Raw genomic sequence first — 16,571 nt, forward strand, 5'->3', positions numbered from 1 at the left:
GGCTTGATGTCAGACAAAAGTTTGCTGACAATTAGATCCATCCACAAGTAGAATGGCCTCACTTTAGAGGTGGTCAGGTTTCCCACTTTAAGCACAAGCTAGATGAGTGTCACATGTATTATAACGCAGATTCCTTTTGTGGGTAACTTGGATGAGATGGCTGCTGAGATACATTTCAACTCCGAAATTCTGTAACTTTTTGATTTTGTGAAATAACCCTGTAGTCTGTCAGTCAACAAACATTGTCAGTTGGGCAATAAGAGTTTATTAAGCACCTGCTATGTGCCATGCACTGTGCTAAATGATGGGATCCAAAGAAAGGCAAAAACATTGCCCCTCACATCAAGGAGCTCACCTTCAAATTGGGGAGATAACATGCAAATAAGTGTGTAAATGAGACATATAGTATCCTGCATGAAGAACAACAAGGAGGACAGTGTTGCAGGAGGGTACAGTTAATAGAGGGGAATAAAGTAAAACATTTGGAAACATAGGAAGGGACCAGGTTGTGAAAGGCTTTAATACCAAACAGAAGATTTTGTATTTGATCCATAGTGGTTTGTCCATCATTCTTGAAGAGGACCATGCCGTCAGGGAAATGATGACATGACTTGCAATTGAAGTTGATTTGAATGAAGGAGGGCTATGCAAAGTCACCAGCCTCACTTTCTCCTCCAAAGCCATCTGGGTCCAGTGGCAAGATAACAGTCAGGATGACTGGAGATGGTCCAGGATGCAGTGGGAGACCTTGGTCTTTTGAATCTAAAGTCTTTTTGAGTTCCAGTTTTGAGTGAGGCAACACCCATTCAATGAATAGGCCTCTTTAATAGAAAAAAAAAACCAAACTGGGAGGGTAAGACCCTCAGGGTTGCCGGGCAAATTCAAAACACTTACAATTCACATTCATGGAAAGCAAAGACAAAATAACTTATCCAGCATTCAAAGATTCAAATAGGTGCACTCACTGTCCTCTCTCTCTCTCTCTCTCTCTCTCTCTCTCTCTCTCTCTCTCTCTCTCTCTCTCTCTCTCTCTTTCTCTCTCTCATCTTCAGTTTCCTCACCACTAAACTAGAGATAATAATAGTACCTACTTCACAGATTTGTTGTGAGGGTCATACGTTGACTGCTTTGCAAATCTTAAAGTGCTATATAAATGCAAGTTATTATTATTAAATCACAATTTGAAAACAAAGCTAAGAGTGGTAGATTGCCTTCATCATATTAGGAAGAGCCAGGGGGATTTCCATATATGAATTAATCAATGAAATGTTTTTGCAATGCAGGCTGCACAAAAAGAAAATGCATTTGAATGTTAATTGGATTACCTCTCCCTACCCCCCAACAGGACAAAGGTGATGAATATTTTATTTTTAAAAAATGAAATGCTCAGCAATAGCATTTCTAGGTCTGTATCCCAAAGAGATCACACACATGGGAAAAGGAGCCACATATAAAAATATATTTATAGCAGCTCTTTCTGTGGAGGCAAAAGATTGGAAATTGAGAGGATGACCATCAATTGGGGAATGGCTGAACAAATTGTGGTATATGAATGTAGTGGAATACTATTGTGCTATAAGAAATTATGAGTAAGCTGACTTCAAAAAACCTGGAAAGACTTGTATGGACTGATGCCGAATGTAATGAATAATGAAATGAGCAGAACCAGGAAAACATTGTATACAGTAACAGCCACATTGTGCAACGACTAATTTTGATAATCTTAGTTCTTCTCAGCAATGCAGAATCTAAGGCATTTCCAAAAGTCTCATGATGGAAAATGCTATCCACATTCGCAGAAAGAATTGTGGAATTTGAATACAGAATAAAGCATACTATTTACTCTTTTTTTCTTGTTTTGTTTTGTTTCTTCTTTCTTGTACTTCCTTCTATTGGTTATAATTTTTCTTTACAACATTACTAATGTGCAAATATGTTTAACAGGAATGTATATGTAGAACAGATATCAGATTGCACACTGCCTTGGGAAGGGAGGCAAGGAAGAAGGGGAAGAAAATTTAAAACTCAAAAGCTTATAGAAGTGAATGTTGAAAACTAAAACTAAATTAATATTTAAAAAAGAAAAAAATGAAATGGAGGAGGAAAAGAGTGGAGAAGAAGAAACTAGTGGAGAAGAAGACTATTAGAATAGTCCAGGTTAGTGATAATTAGAATCCATGCTAGAGTGGTTACTAGAAAAGAATAGAGGTCCCAACTCCAATATATGGATGCTTTCCCTCCCCTCTTATCTGTTACTTCTTTAATAATGAAATCATTTATTTCTATAGGATTTCAGCTTTATACTAAGTAATACATCTTGTGAGAAAGACTGCATATTACATACTCAATTGGGTATGGAAATCTGTCTTACCCTACAGGAAAATAGGGAGAGAAGGGGACAAGAGAGCAGGGGAATGATAGAGAAGAGGGCAGATTGGGAAATGGGGTAATTAGAAGCAAACACTTCTGAGGAGGGTCAGGGTCAAAAGAAAGAATAGAATAAATGAGGAGGGTGGGATAGGATTAAGGGAAATAGAGTTAGTTTTTCACAACATGACTACTATAGAAGTGTTTTGCATAACTGCACATGTGTAACCTATATTGAGTTACTTGCCTTTCCAATGAGGGTGGGTGGAGAGGGAGGAAGGGAGAAATTTTGGAACTCAAAGTTTTAAAAACACATGTTTAAAAAAACTGTTTTCACATGCCACTGGGAAATAAGAAATACAGGAATCTATCCTGCCTTACAGGAAAATAGAAGGGGAAGGGGATAAGAGAAGAGGGGGAGATATAAAAGGGAGAGCAGACTAGGGGAAGGGATATTCAGAATGCATGCCATCTTGGGGTGGGGAGAGGGTCGAGTTGGGGTGAAAATTTGGAACTCAATCTCGTAGACGTGAATGTTGAAAACTAGAAATAAATAAATTTTAAAGAGAGAGAGAAAGACTGCATAAAGATTATTGTTACCATTTTTCAGATCAGGAAATTTGATCTTAAAAAGGCAAGTGAGCCACTCATTCCCCAAAAGATAAGTGATCAAAAGGATATAGACAAATAGTTCTCAAAATAATTGCAAATTATTAACAATCATCTGTGAGACTGTTCCCTGTCACTAATAATAAGAGAAATGCAAATCCAAACATTCTAAAGTTTTACTGCATGCAGCAAAATAACAAAGAAAGCCAGAAAGTCAGTGTTGGAAGGGTTGTGAAAAGAAACACACCTGATGCATTATTGGTAGAGTTGTAAATTGGTCCAGCTATTTTAAAAAGCAATTTGGAATTGTGCAAAAATCACTAAAATGTTCGTATCTGTCAACTCAGACGTTAATTCCACTGCTTTTCATATATTCCAAGGAGGCCAAAGAGAAAGAGAAAGAGCCCATATAAATATTTGTAGCCCAAAATATTTCTAGCAGCAATTTTTGTGGTTATGGAAAACTGGAAGCAAAGGGTATGCCCATCAATTGGAGAATGGTTTAACAGATTGTGGTAGAGGAAAATAATGGAATATTAAGAAGCAGGGCACACTGAGACAGGAGGCAGCTTCCACCAAGCGATTCATACCTCCCAACCCAACTACCATATCCTCTGAGACATAAATGAAGACTGCCCGGGACGCTGAACTCAGGAGCCTTGGGAATAACAATGTCCTTCCAGGCAACCAGTCCTACTTTCATCCCAGAATCTACAGCCATCATCCTGGGAATCAACTCCTGTGGATCAGCCATCTCTATCATCTGCCATCTACAGGGAAGTGGAAGCTGAAACACTGAGATACCCTGAAGGAGAAACAGAAGTTGGCATATGCCAGCATTCAAACCATTACCAGTATCTTTCTCAAGACCCAGCAGAGATGATTCAGGACCCTGAACCCAATATCCTTGAAAATAGCAATCTCCCCAAGAGCATCACTTCTGTTTCTGGCCTGGGCCCCACAGCCATCACTGAAGGGAGAAATAATTGTTTAATTAGGGTACTCCTTCTTCCTCATTAATACCATCTGCTGACCAACTGCTATCTATGGGTAAATGAGCCCAAGAGTCCTGGGAGTGGCAGCACCTTCTTCCCCCAAACCTTCAAGCTTTTGGAGGAGACAATTATCAAAAAGAAGATTGACCCAAGCCTCACTAGAATAGTTACTGGTGACACCTCCTGGCTGCCAGTAAGCTCCAATTTAATGGGACTGAGGACCTCCAGAGCTCATGAACTCTGAAGTTTTCCTGTAAGCCTACCTGACCCAACCCCAGAAAAGACAGAAAACTGGTTCTGTAAGCCACTGAGGAAACAACTCAAATGCATATGGCAGTCAGTCTGCAAGTATTTATTTATTTTAAATAATAAATTTATTTATTTATTTTTAGTTTTCAATATTCACTTCCATAAAATTTTCAGTTCCAAATTTTCTCCCCATCTCTCCCCTCCCCCCATTCCAAGAGGGCATGAAAATTGATATAGGCTCAACATATTCATATTAAACTTATTTTCACATTAGTCATGTTGTAAAAAAGAATTATAACCAATGGAAGAAACCACAAGAAAGAAGAAAGAAAAAAGAGAGAGAGAGAGAGAGGGAACAAATAATATGCTTCACTCTGCATTCAGACTCCATAATTCTTTTTCTGGCCATGGACAGCATTTTCCATCACGAGTTCTTTGGAGTTGTCTTGGATCCTTCTGCAAGTGTTTATTAAGCACCTATAATGGTCCAGGAACTGTGCTAAGCACTGGGGATACAAAAAAAGACCAAAGATAATCCCTACCCTCAAGGAGCTTACAATCTAATAGGGGAGACAACATACAAACAATTATGTGCCAGCAATTGACATGAATAATAAATTGGCTATAATCTCAGAGGGAAGGTGCTAATGTTTAGGGGAACTGGGAAACACTTCTTGCAGAAATCGGGCCTGTAGCTGAGGAAGCTGGGGAAGCCAGGAGTCACAATTGAGGAAGAAGAGAGGGATTAAGGATGGCCAGTGAAAATATCTGGACTTCACATATGGAGTGCATTATATGAAGAAGAGCAAATAGTACACTTCAGTGGCTTCCTATTATTTTTTTAGAATCAAAGATAAACTCTTCACTTTTAAAGCTTTTCAGTCTTTTTCCTTCTTTTCTTTCTGATTTTCTTGCACATTCATTCAAAACATGTTATCCAGGGCAGCTAGGTAGTGCAGTAGTAGATAGAGCACCAGCCCTGGAGTCAGGAGAACCTGAGTTCAAATCTGGCCTCAGATACTTGACAATTACTAGCTGTGTGACCCTGGGCAAGTAAATTAACCCCAATTGCCTCACTGAAAAAACTACATATACTATCCAATGTGGGTTGCTAAGTAGGCTCATTAAGAGAAGCAAAATGGGGTGGTGAATTGAGAGCTGACCCTGGAGTAAGGAAAAACTGTTCAAATTTCACTTTTGACACTTACTGACTGATATTTTAAGAAAATCATGCAGCCTCTTTATATACCAGACAACTGTCTAAGTTTATAAGTTGTAGAGACAATGTGGATCTACATTAGTAGTGGAAAGTTCCTCACTGGTGAGTTCCTTACACCAGTAAAACCACAGGTTCAGACAAAGAAATTAATCTAGCACTCCCCTCCCCACAATGTTGAACCAATTTAAACTCTGGACATCTGTCTGACACAGCTCATATTTCCCAGAGATGCGACAAATGTGCTCAAATGGAGGTAGGCAAGTTGGTGTCATATAAAGGGGTTCCTAATCTGGGGTCCATTTGTTTTTTTTAAAATTTGATACATGTATTCCAATGCAGTTGATTTCCCCTGTAACTCTTTGTATTTTATTTAAAGCATTATTCTTTGGGGAAGGGGATCATAATCTTCATAATACTGCTAAAGTAGTCTGCTATACAGAAAGGGTTAAGAATTCTGTTATAGAATGTCAAATAATAGACCATGGAGTTTGCATTTCTGGGCAGTTTTGTTTTCTTTTTAAAGGAAGGGAAAGGCATAACCAAATCTTCACATCACACACATTAGTTTGATTGGCTTACTTTAAAGTTGTGAAAATCTTGGCTTAAGAAGAGAATGAAGGGAAAAGACCAGATAAGACTCTATTATTCTATTCCAGGATAAAAGAAAAGTAGTACTATCATTTGTAATGTCACTATATGTCACTGATGTTACAGAAGTAGAAAAGCCTGAATTTGATAAATGAATCTTTATGGGGAGGATGAGGCAGAAGTTACAATCAAAGAATTAGATGACTTGGACCTTGGTAACTGATAAATGGTGGTGCTACCAGCCAAAAAAGGGGAGGGGAGTAATTTAAGGAAAGGGGGAGATTTTGTGAAGAAGAATATGAGACCAATTTCACGTATGTTAAGCTTGAAGTTTTCTCTAGGAATTCATATGGAAATAGTCTTCAAAGAATTAAAAATTCAGACATAAATGTTGGTGGAGGGGTCTGAACTGAAGATTTGAATTCAGGAATAGTCCAAAGAGGGGCGATTTGGTGTGGATTTTATCATTAAATATATACTGTAGAGATATGATAAGGATAGCACCTTGAGAAACTTTTATTCATAACAAAGTTGGGGTGGGGAAGATTAGTTAAAGATAAATTAGAGAATTAAGAGAACCATGAGAGAGCAGTTTCACTTCACATAGGTGGGAAGAGCATATCAAGAATGTAGTAGTCATTAATAATTTAAATACTACAGAATGGTTAAGGAAGAAGAATTAGAAGAGGCCACTGGATTTAACAATGATGAATTCATTGGAGATATCCTTCAAGAGAAAAGTTTTATTACGGTTTTTGGCATGCGAGCATATTAGGAGTGCATGAGTGATAAGAAAATTGAGGATGTAGATCTAGATCGAATTTTTGAATCTAAGTGAAACTAACTGAACAAAAATGTGAACTTTTTGGTATCTTTGTTCATGGTAATGATCACTAATAATAACTAGTATTTGCAGAGTACCTACTATGTGCCAGGCACTGTGCTATCTCATTTGAAACTCAAAGCAATTGGTAGGATGTGCTATTATTATTCCTATTTTACAACTGAATAAAATGAGGCAAACAGTGTTTAAGTGATTTTCACAGGGTCACAGAGATAGTAAGTGTCTGACGCTGGATTTGAGCTCAAGTTTTCCTGACTCCAGGCCCAGGGATCTTTTCACTGAACACCTAGCTCAAGTTGAAGAGAGAGATAGAGATAATTTAACATGATAGAAAGCTCATGGAATACATTTTTTTGAAATGGTAATTATCATATTTATAGGAAGAGGACCTAGGATTAGTAGAGAGAGAGGATATTAAAAAAATATGAGAGAGTGGGACTGGCCAATGAAGTAAGGTCCCAGAAGAGACAGGAGTAAATGTGACTCAGAGGATAAGTGGTTGAAACATGGCAAAGAGTAAGTCAACCTCATTATCTGAAATAAGAGGGAAAGAAAAATTAGTGAATGCAGTACTGATCTTTAAGTACATTTTTATATGATCGTATTAGTATCAAGGGGAGGATTCAAACAGATTGCTTGAATCCAAACCTTATGTTCTTTCCACCATACCAAATTGTCCGTCTATGGGACAATCTGATTTCTACTAAACTCACCAAGTTTAATAGTTATGTTCCAGTAGGAAGCAATGCCATGTCAGATTGGACTCCGGACAGTGAAGCTAAGATATTCTAAGGATGCTTTTCTCAAACCCACCATCCACCAATGGATCATGACTCCAAGAGAGGCCTAAGCAGGGAGGGCCATCTGCACCTCATGATCATAGTCTGATTTTCCCACTTGGGAGCTATGAAGACTCACCTCTCTCTCTCTCTCTCTCTCTCTCTCTCTCTCTCTCTCTCTCTCTCTCTCTCTCTCTTTCTATCTCTACCTCTATCTATCTATCTATCTATCTATCTATCTATCTATCTATCTATCTCTATCTCCCTCCCTCCCTCTCCTTCCCTCCTTCCTCACCAGTCTGCAACATAAATTCTCTGCATTGAGAAATTCAGCATTGCTGAGAGTTTTAAGACTTTTGTTTTTGTTAGTTCTTTCCTCATGTGTCCTACTCTCTGTGATCCATTTGGAGTTGTCTTAGCAAAAGTACTGGAGTGATTTGCCATTGCCTTCTCCAGCTTATTTGACAGGTGAGGAAACTGAGGCAAGCAGCATTAAGGGACTTGCCTAGGGTCACACAGCTAGTAAGTGTCTGAGGCCAGATGTGAACTCATGAAAATGAGTCTGACTGCAGACCCAGTGCTGTATTCATTGTGCCACCTCGCTTGTTTTTGTTGTTTTTTGCTTTTTGGTGAGGCAATCAGGGTTAAGTTACTTGCCCAGGGTCATGCAGCTAGTTAAGTGTCAAGTGTCTGAGGCCAGATTTGAACTCAGGTGCTACTGACTTCAAGGCCAGAGCTCTATGCACTGTGCCACCTAGCTGCCCCTAATGTTTTTTTTAACCCAATTTTGTAATTTTCTTTACATTTTACTTTAAATAGTACTGAAAGAGGTATTTTTTTAAAAAAAATTTCCTTTTCTTAGTTGTATTTATTCTTTAGAATTTCCCAATAATGCCATCCATGTTGACATAATGGATTTTGGCCCAACTGGATAAAATGATATGTGGAATTTATGCAGATGGCTTCTCCTCTACCTTGTTTTCAGCTGCAGGTTCCTATTCCCCAGAAGTTTTCTTTTCTGTCACAAACTTCCTTCCTCCTCTTCTGCATTAGGTTTCTTTTCCCTAGAAGACTTCTGTTCACTGCAAGTTTCTTCTGTTCCATAGACTTCTTTGCACTTATAAAATTTTTATTGTTTATAGATTTCTTTCTCTTCAGTATTCACACATGCTCCCATTTTTTCCTTCCTAAACAATGGTTTTCTATAGTATGGAAGCTCTTTTATTTTATCTGATTCTATGGCTCTGAATCTGGTGTACAAATATATATATATATATAATATATATATATATAATATATATATATATATGGTTGGTTCTTTTTTTAAATTTTTTTAAATATAAATTTATTTATTTTTAGTTTTCAATATTCACTTCCACAAGTTTTTGAGTTCCAAATTTCTCACCTCTGCCCCCACCCCAAGATGGCTTGCATTCTGAATACCCGTTCCCCTGGTCTGCCTTCTCTATCTTCCCCCCTCCCTTCTCTTATCCCCTTCCCCTTCTATTTTCCTGTAGGGCAGGATAGACTTCTGTACCCCATTTCCTGTATTTCTTATTTCCCAGTTGCATGTGAAAACCTTTTTTAAAAACATGTGTTTTTAAAACTTTGAGTTCCAAATTTTCTCCCTTCCTCCCTCCCCACCCACCCTCATTGAAAAGGCAAGCAACTCAATATAGGTTGTACATGTGCAGTTCTGCAAAACACTTCCTTAGTAGATATGTTGTGAAAAACTAACTCTATTTCCCTGAATCCTATCCTGCCCTCCCATTTATTCTATTCTTTCTTTTGACCCTGTCCCTCCTCAGAAGTATTTGCTTCTGATTACCATCTTTCCCAATCTGCCCTGCTCTCTATCACCCCCCTGCTCTCTTGTCCCCTTCTCTCCCTATTTTCCTGTAGGGTAAGACAGATTTCCATACCCAATTCAATGTGTATGTTTTTCTCTCCTTAAGCCAAATCCTATGAGAATAAGATTCCCTCATTCCCTCTCACCTTCCCCTGTTTCCCCTCCACTGTGAGAGACTTTTCTTTTCTGTTTTTTTTGTGAGATAATTTACCCCATTCTACCTCTCCCTTTCTTCTTCTCCTAGTATAATCCTCTCTCACCCCTTAATTTTATTCTCCACATATGACCCCTTAATCTTCAACTCACCCTTTGCCCTCTATCTATCTACATATACATACATAATTTTTTTTCCCTTCAACTACCCTAATACTGACAAAGTTCTCATGAGTTACAAATATCATCTTTCCATGCAGGAATGTAAACAGTTCAACCTTAATAAGTCTCTTATGATTTCTCTTTCCTGTTTACCTCTTCATGTTCCACTTGAGTTCTGTATTTGAAAGTCAAATTTTCTATTCAGCTCTGGTCTTTTCATCAGGAATGCGTGAAAGTCCTCTATTTCACTGAATGACCATTTTTTCCCCTGAAGGATTATACTCAGTTTTTGGGTAGGTGATTCTTGGTTGTAATCCTATCTCCTTTGCCCTCCAGAATATTATATTCCATGCCCTGCGTCCTTTAATGTAGAAGCTGCTAAATCTTGTGTTATCCTGATTGTGTTTCCACAGTACTTGAATTGTTTCCTTCTGGCAGCTTGTAATATTTTCTCCTTGACACGGGAACTCTGGAATTTGGCTACAATATTCCTAGGAGTTTTCCTTTGGGGATCTCTTTCAGGAGGAGATCTGTGGATTCTTTCAATTTCTATTTTGCCCTCTGGTTCTAAATATCAGGGCAGTTTTCCTTGATAATTTCTTGAAAGATGATGTCTAGGCTCTTTTTTTGATCATGGCTTTCAGATAGTCCAATAATTTTTAAATTCTCTCTCCTGGATCTATTTTCCAGGTCAGTTGTTTTTCCAATGAGATATTTCACATTGTTTTCTAATTTTTCGTTCTTTTGGATTTGTTTTACAGTGTCTTGATTTCTCATAAAGTCACTAGCTTCCAATTGTTCTATTCTAATTTTTAAGGAAGTATTTTCTTCAGTAATCTTTTGGACTTCCTTTTCCACTTGGCCAATTTTGCTTTTTAGGGCATTCTTCTCCTCATTGGCTTTTTGGACCTCTTTTGCCATTTGGGTTAGGCTGTTTTTTTAAGGTGTTATTTTCTTCAGTATTTTTTTGGGTCTCCTTTAGCAAGCTGTTGACTTGTTTTTCATGATTTTCTTGCATCACTCTCATTTCTCTTCCCAGTTTTTCCTCTACTTCTCTTACTTGCTACTCAAAATCCCTTTTGAGCTCTTCCAAGGCCTGGGACTGATTCATATTTTTCTTGAAGGCTTTGGATGTAGGAGCTTTGATTTTGTTGTCTTCTTCTGGTCGTACATTTTGATCTTCTTTTTCACCAAAGTAAGATAATATAGTCTGACTCTTTTTGTGCTGCTTGCTCATGATCCCAGCCAATTACTTGAGTTTTAAACTCCTTGTTAAGGTACGAGTCTGCTTCCAATGTGGAGAGTGTACTGTCCCAAGCTTCAGGGGTTTGTATAGCTGTTTTCAGAGATACTTGTATGGACCTGTAAATTTTCAGTTCTTCCAAGGTGGTGTGATAAGGGGCGAGGTGTTTACTCCTTTCCTGGCCTGTGACCACAAGTATTCCTTTCTGTCCTGTAACTGTGAGGAGGGGTTTCTCTCCACAGCCACTACAAGCTCCACCACCCCAGCACTCCTCCTCACCCCAGGACCACCACCCAGAACTGTGACCCAGATCCAAGCAAGGGCAAAGCAAGAGATTCCTGCCTCAGCACTGGCAAAGAGATATCTGCAATCCCTCTCTGATCAGCCATTGGATTCCCCCTCAGTCTTCAGGCCAGAAGCTCAGGAGACATCTGCCCCACCCCCAGGGCTGTGCTCTCAGGGAACTGGAGCTGAGACCCCGAGCTCCTCTCTCAGCACCACAGAAACAGACTTTTCCTACTGACCTTCTAAGTTGTCTTTGGCATTTGTGGATTGAGGAGTCTGGAAACCACCACAACTGCCCTCGATTCAGGTTTGCTCTGGCCTGCGCACCCATGCTGCTCTATGTTCTTCTCCCCGCCTGGCGCGATATACCTTTCTGATCAACCATCCAGGCTGTCTTGGGCTGGAAATTTGTTTCACTGTGTCTTTTTGTGGGTTCTGCTGCTTTAGAATTTGTTTAGAGCCATTTTTTATAGGTATTTGGAGGGATTTGGGGAAGAGCTCAAGCAAGTCACTGCTTTCACTCCTCCATCTTGGCTCCACCCCCTCTATGACACATATTTTCAAAAGCACAATGATGAATTTCTCCATCATGAACATGGGGAATTCAAGCAACATCTTTAACAGTATTCCTAGAATTATCACTGTTCAGATAACCTGCTAATTCGCTGACGTAATCAAGTTTCCTGTTGTTTTTATGTAATTTGGTAAGAACAAAGTGCATGAAAAATTAATTCCTTAAATAGAGGAAGTGCTGTACCTTCGTTGCCAGATACATTCCCCCTTTTCAGACTCACATCAAAAGACATACACAACCCATGTTGGGGAAGAAAGAATATGAGCCACGCTTCTCTTTGCCTGTTTGCTTCAACAGAAAAATAAAACTACCTCTCCTTTCTTTGAACATGGATGAGAAAAGTCAAGACCAGCTGCTTTTTGCAATAGGATATTGGTAGAATACAGAGACAGTATGTGGAGACAGAGCATGACAAAGGAGACAAATCCCTGAGTGAATCTCAAAGCACAAGGCAGTGGATCAGGTTGTACCACCTGTTGTTACATGGAGGCTAATTCTATGGTCATTTCTTTAACATGTGTTGTGATTTCTCACCTCTTTATCTTAGTTCATTCAGTTCCTCCTGCCTATAACTTCTTCCCCATTTCTTTACATTGAAATTCTACTCCTTCTAACTCAAACTAAATGAACGTATTATCAATGATATGTTTTTAAAACTCCAATCAGAAGTAACCTCTCTTCTCCCCTTAAGCATTTTTTGCATTTTGTCTTACTGATCTGTTATCACACAGTTTCATGCATTTTATAGTTTATCCGAATTACCACATTGTAAACCATTCAAGGATCAACTCTGCCCTGGGTATATTGTTATCTTTTTTACCACAGCTAACACAGAACCTTGAATGTGGTCAATACTTTCATTTGACTAATAAATGGATGGATAATTCAAGATAGTATAAAAATAATAATTGTGATAAATTGTTCTTAACCCTGGAATTCATAAATATGAGAAGTACTGGGGCAATGTGTGGTGGAAGGCAGATATTACCATGTATGGACCAAACTGGTCTCTGGACCATTGACCTTTTTATGGCAATTGCAGGATCTACAACTAAAAGCTATTGTCTTTGAGTGATTTTCCCTTGTTTTCTTACATTCTTCACTTTCCTTCTCTGCAGGTGGATGTACAAAAATTACCAGCAGATCCTAGCCCTAGTATTTGCTGTGGAAGACATCAACCAAGATCTCAATCTATTACCCAATGTTACCCTGGGATACCATTTCTATAACACCTACCATAGTGATGAGAAGACCTTGGAGAGCTTCCTGAAGTGGCTAATAGGACAAAGTCAGATCATACCTAATTATAACTGTGGAGGTCAGGATAAGTCTGTGGCTGTCATTGGAGGAGTAACACCTGCATTATCTGTCCAGATGGAGTCCCTACTAGAGTTCTACAAGTTCCCACAGGTGTGATCTACTGAACCTGACATTTCACATCTTTATCTTCCTCATTGAAGGTCTTCAAGCAGTAATTGAGTGACCACTTGTGAAATGTAATTATAGCACAAATTTCCTTTAGATATGGTTTGTACTAGGTGACTTCTGAGGTCCCATCTTATTTTTATTTACTTATTTATTTTTACTTTTAAGGAAATTTAATTTATTTTTTAGTTCATTTATTTTTAGTTTTTAACATTCATTTTTATAGGATTTTGAGTTCTAAATTTTTCCACCTTCCTCCACTCTCCCCTCCCCAAAAAGGCAAGCAATGTGATATAGGCTACACATATATAATCATATTAAACATATTTCCACATTAGTCATGTTATGGAAGAACAATTGGACCGAAAGGAGAAAATCATGAGAAACAAAAAAAGAGAGAAAATAGCATGTTTCAATCTGCATTCAGACACCATAGTTCTTTTTCTAGACGCTCATAGCATTTTTGACTGTGAGTCTTTTGGAATCGTATTAGATCATTGCATTGCTGAGAAGAGCTAAGTCTATCGAAGATAATCATTGCATAATGTTGCTGTTACTGTGTACAATGTTCTCCTGGTTCTGCTCACTTCACTCAGCATCTATTCACATAAATTTTTCCAGGTTTTTCTGAAGTCCACCTGCCCATCATTTCTTATGGAACATTAGTATTCCATTACAAAAAGAGTCACTATAAATATTTTTGTACATGTGGGTCCTCTTCCCATTTTTCTGATCTCTCTGGGATGCAGACTGAGCAGTGTTATTGCTGGATCAAAGGGTATGCACAATTTTGGGGCATAGTTCCAAATTGCTCTCCAGAATGGTTGGATCAGTTCACAACTACACCAACAATGCATTGCTGTTCCAATTTTCCCACATCTTCCCCAACATTTATCATTTTCCTGTTTTGTCATGTTAGCTGATCTGATAGGTGTGATGTGGTACCTCAGAGCTGTTTCGATTTACTTTTCTCTAGTCAATAGTGATTTACAGCATTTTTTCATATGACTATAGATGGTTTTAATTTATTCAATTGAAAGATTTGTATGACATCCTTAGGGGTGATCCGAATCCTACTTCAGTACAGATACTGACACAGCAGGCTAAACTTCAGTTGAAAAAAAATAGAGGACTCATTACAAGCTGCTATGTCCTGTAGAATACAACATATCACCTATAGAGATTACTACTAGATACCCCAGAAATAACCTTCAGGTGTATTCATCAACAAGACAAGTTATTAGAATGGGTATTCTTATCAGCACAGCCAAAATATACCCTCCAAACATATCCATTTATGACAGCAGAATTGGCTAAAAAGGCATGTAAAAGAATACTCCAATTAGTAGGATGCCTTCCATGTTCCATATATCAGCCTTATAATAAAAAGCAAAAAGAAGATTTAATAAGCCAAGAACACTCATGGCAAGTATTAATTGCTATTTTTTCAAGGACATATTGACAATGTGTACAAACACCCTATTCTACAATTTACCAGAAAGCATCAATGGATTATTAACACAGTAGCAAGAAAAGACCCATTAGTGGGAGCACTGTCAGTTTTCACTGACACTTCATCCAGTCATATAGCCACTTATTTTATCCCTCCTGATGAAAGGTATGTAGCACATACACCATTTGAATCCACTCAACAAAATGAGATATATGCCATAATTTTAGCATTACAGAGATGCACAGGTCCTCTTAACATATTCTCAGACAGCAAGTATGCTGTTGGGATGGTCAATAACATAGAAACAGCATAAATAAAGGTATCATCTAATTATTCCATATTTCGATTGTTTATGATGTTACAACAACTCATTAGAGAGCGAACTTCACCTCTATATTGCACTCATGTACCTTCACATAGGAATCTCCCAGGACCTATTATTCAAGGAAATAGGATAGCAGATGAGCTTACAAAACCCACATTACTAATGTTAAACATTACAGAAGCCAAAGAATCACATGCTAAGTTTCATCAATCTGCTACAATGCTAAGGAAATAATTTGGAGTCACTACAGAACAAGCTCATCAAATAGTAAAAACTTGTTGTAAATGCCTACCTTACACCCCTATACCACACAAGTTTGCTATCAACCCACGCGCCAGCAGCCAGGTGAACTTTGGCAAACGGATGTTACACATTATAACAGTTTTGCAAAATTACCTTTTATTCATGTTACAGTAGACACATTTTCTTCTTTCACTATGACTACAGCACAATGTGGAGAATCAGTCAATAATGTCATAGGTCACATGCTTCATTGCTTTTCTATCTCAGGAGTACCTAATATTCTTAAAACTGATAATAGCCCAGCATATACTTCACATTCATTTCATACCTTTTGTCTTACTTTCCAAATAAAACATATCACTGGAATCCCCTATAACCCTACAGGACAAGCAATTGTGGAAAGCAAAAATAGATCCCTCAAAATGCTTCTTCAAAAACAGAAAGGGGCAGAAGCAAGGGGAAGGTCGCAAAGACAATTGGCACAAGCGGTATATGCTCTAAATTTTCTTACACCTGATAGAGAAGGCTATACCCTGCCTGAAAAACACTTTAGGGTTTATGGGAAAGGTAATAATGAGGAACAAGAGACTCAGAAAAGAGTCATATGGAAGGACCCAAACACCAATCATTGGTTTGGGCCAGATAGGTTGTTAACCTGGGGGCGAGGGTATGCTTCTGTCTTTCCAGATGGCGCAGAAAGACCAATATGGGTTCCTGAATGGAACATCCGGATCTGTGCTCGAAGTGACCCAGAAACTTCAGACACTCTGACTGCAGAGCAAGTGCAGAGACAAAAGAACAAGAAGGGAACGTCCAAGAAGATGGAGGAGGACAACAAAGACATTATTACAAATGATGAGCATGCTGCAGTTGACCACCTTGAAGTTTGATAAAAGCATTGACTCTTATCTTCCCCTGCAGCCTTGAGGTGTTGTTTTTCTTCAGTATTTGTACAACATACTCTTTCATTTTACAAAGGCAAGCTGGCCAGAATTAAGCCTCCTATCCTCCACCTTGTAATGTGACTTCTTAAGGGAAGAATCAACCCCAGGACACATTGCTAAAATGACTGACATTGTACAAGAAGAGTTATGCTTGCATTACTTACCACCTTGCAGGGGGATTATACCATGGCAAAGGGAAAGCCAGTATGCTTCCAATATATTTTAGGATAGAGGTGATTTTTGATCTGGGATATTGTATCCCTTG

The sequence above is a fragment of the Phascolarctos cinereus genome, unplaced genomic scaffold, assembly GCF_003287225.1.
Source record: "Phascolarctos cinereus isolate Bilbo 61053 unplaced genomic scaffold, phaCin_HiC Scaffold_726;HRSCAF=1367, whole genome shotgun sequence".
NCBI classification, from domain to species: domain Eukaryota; kingdom Metazoa; phylum Chordata; class Mammalia; order Diprotodontia; family Phascolarctidae; genus Phascolarctos; species Phascolarctos cinereus.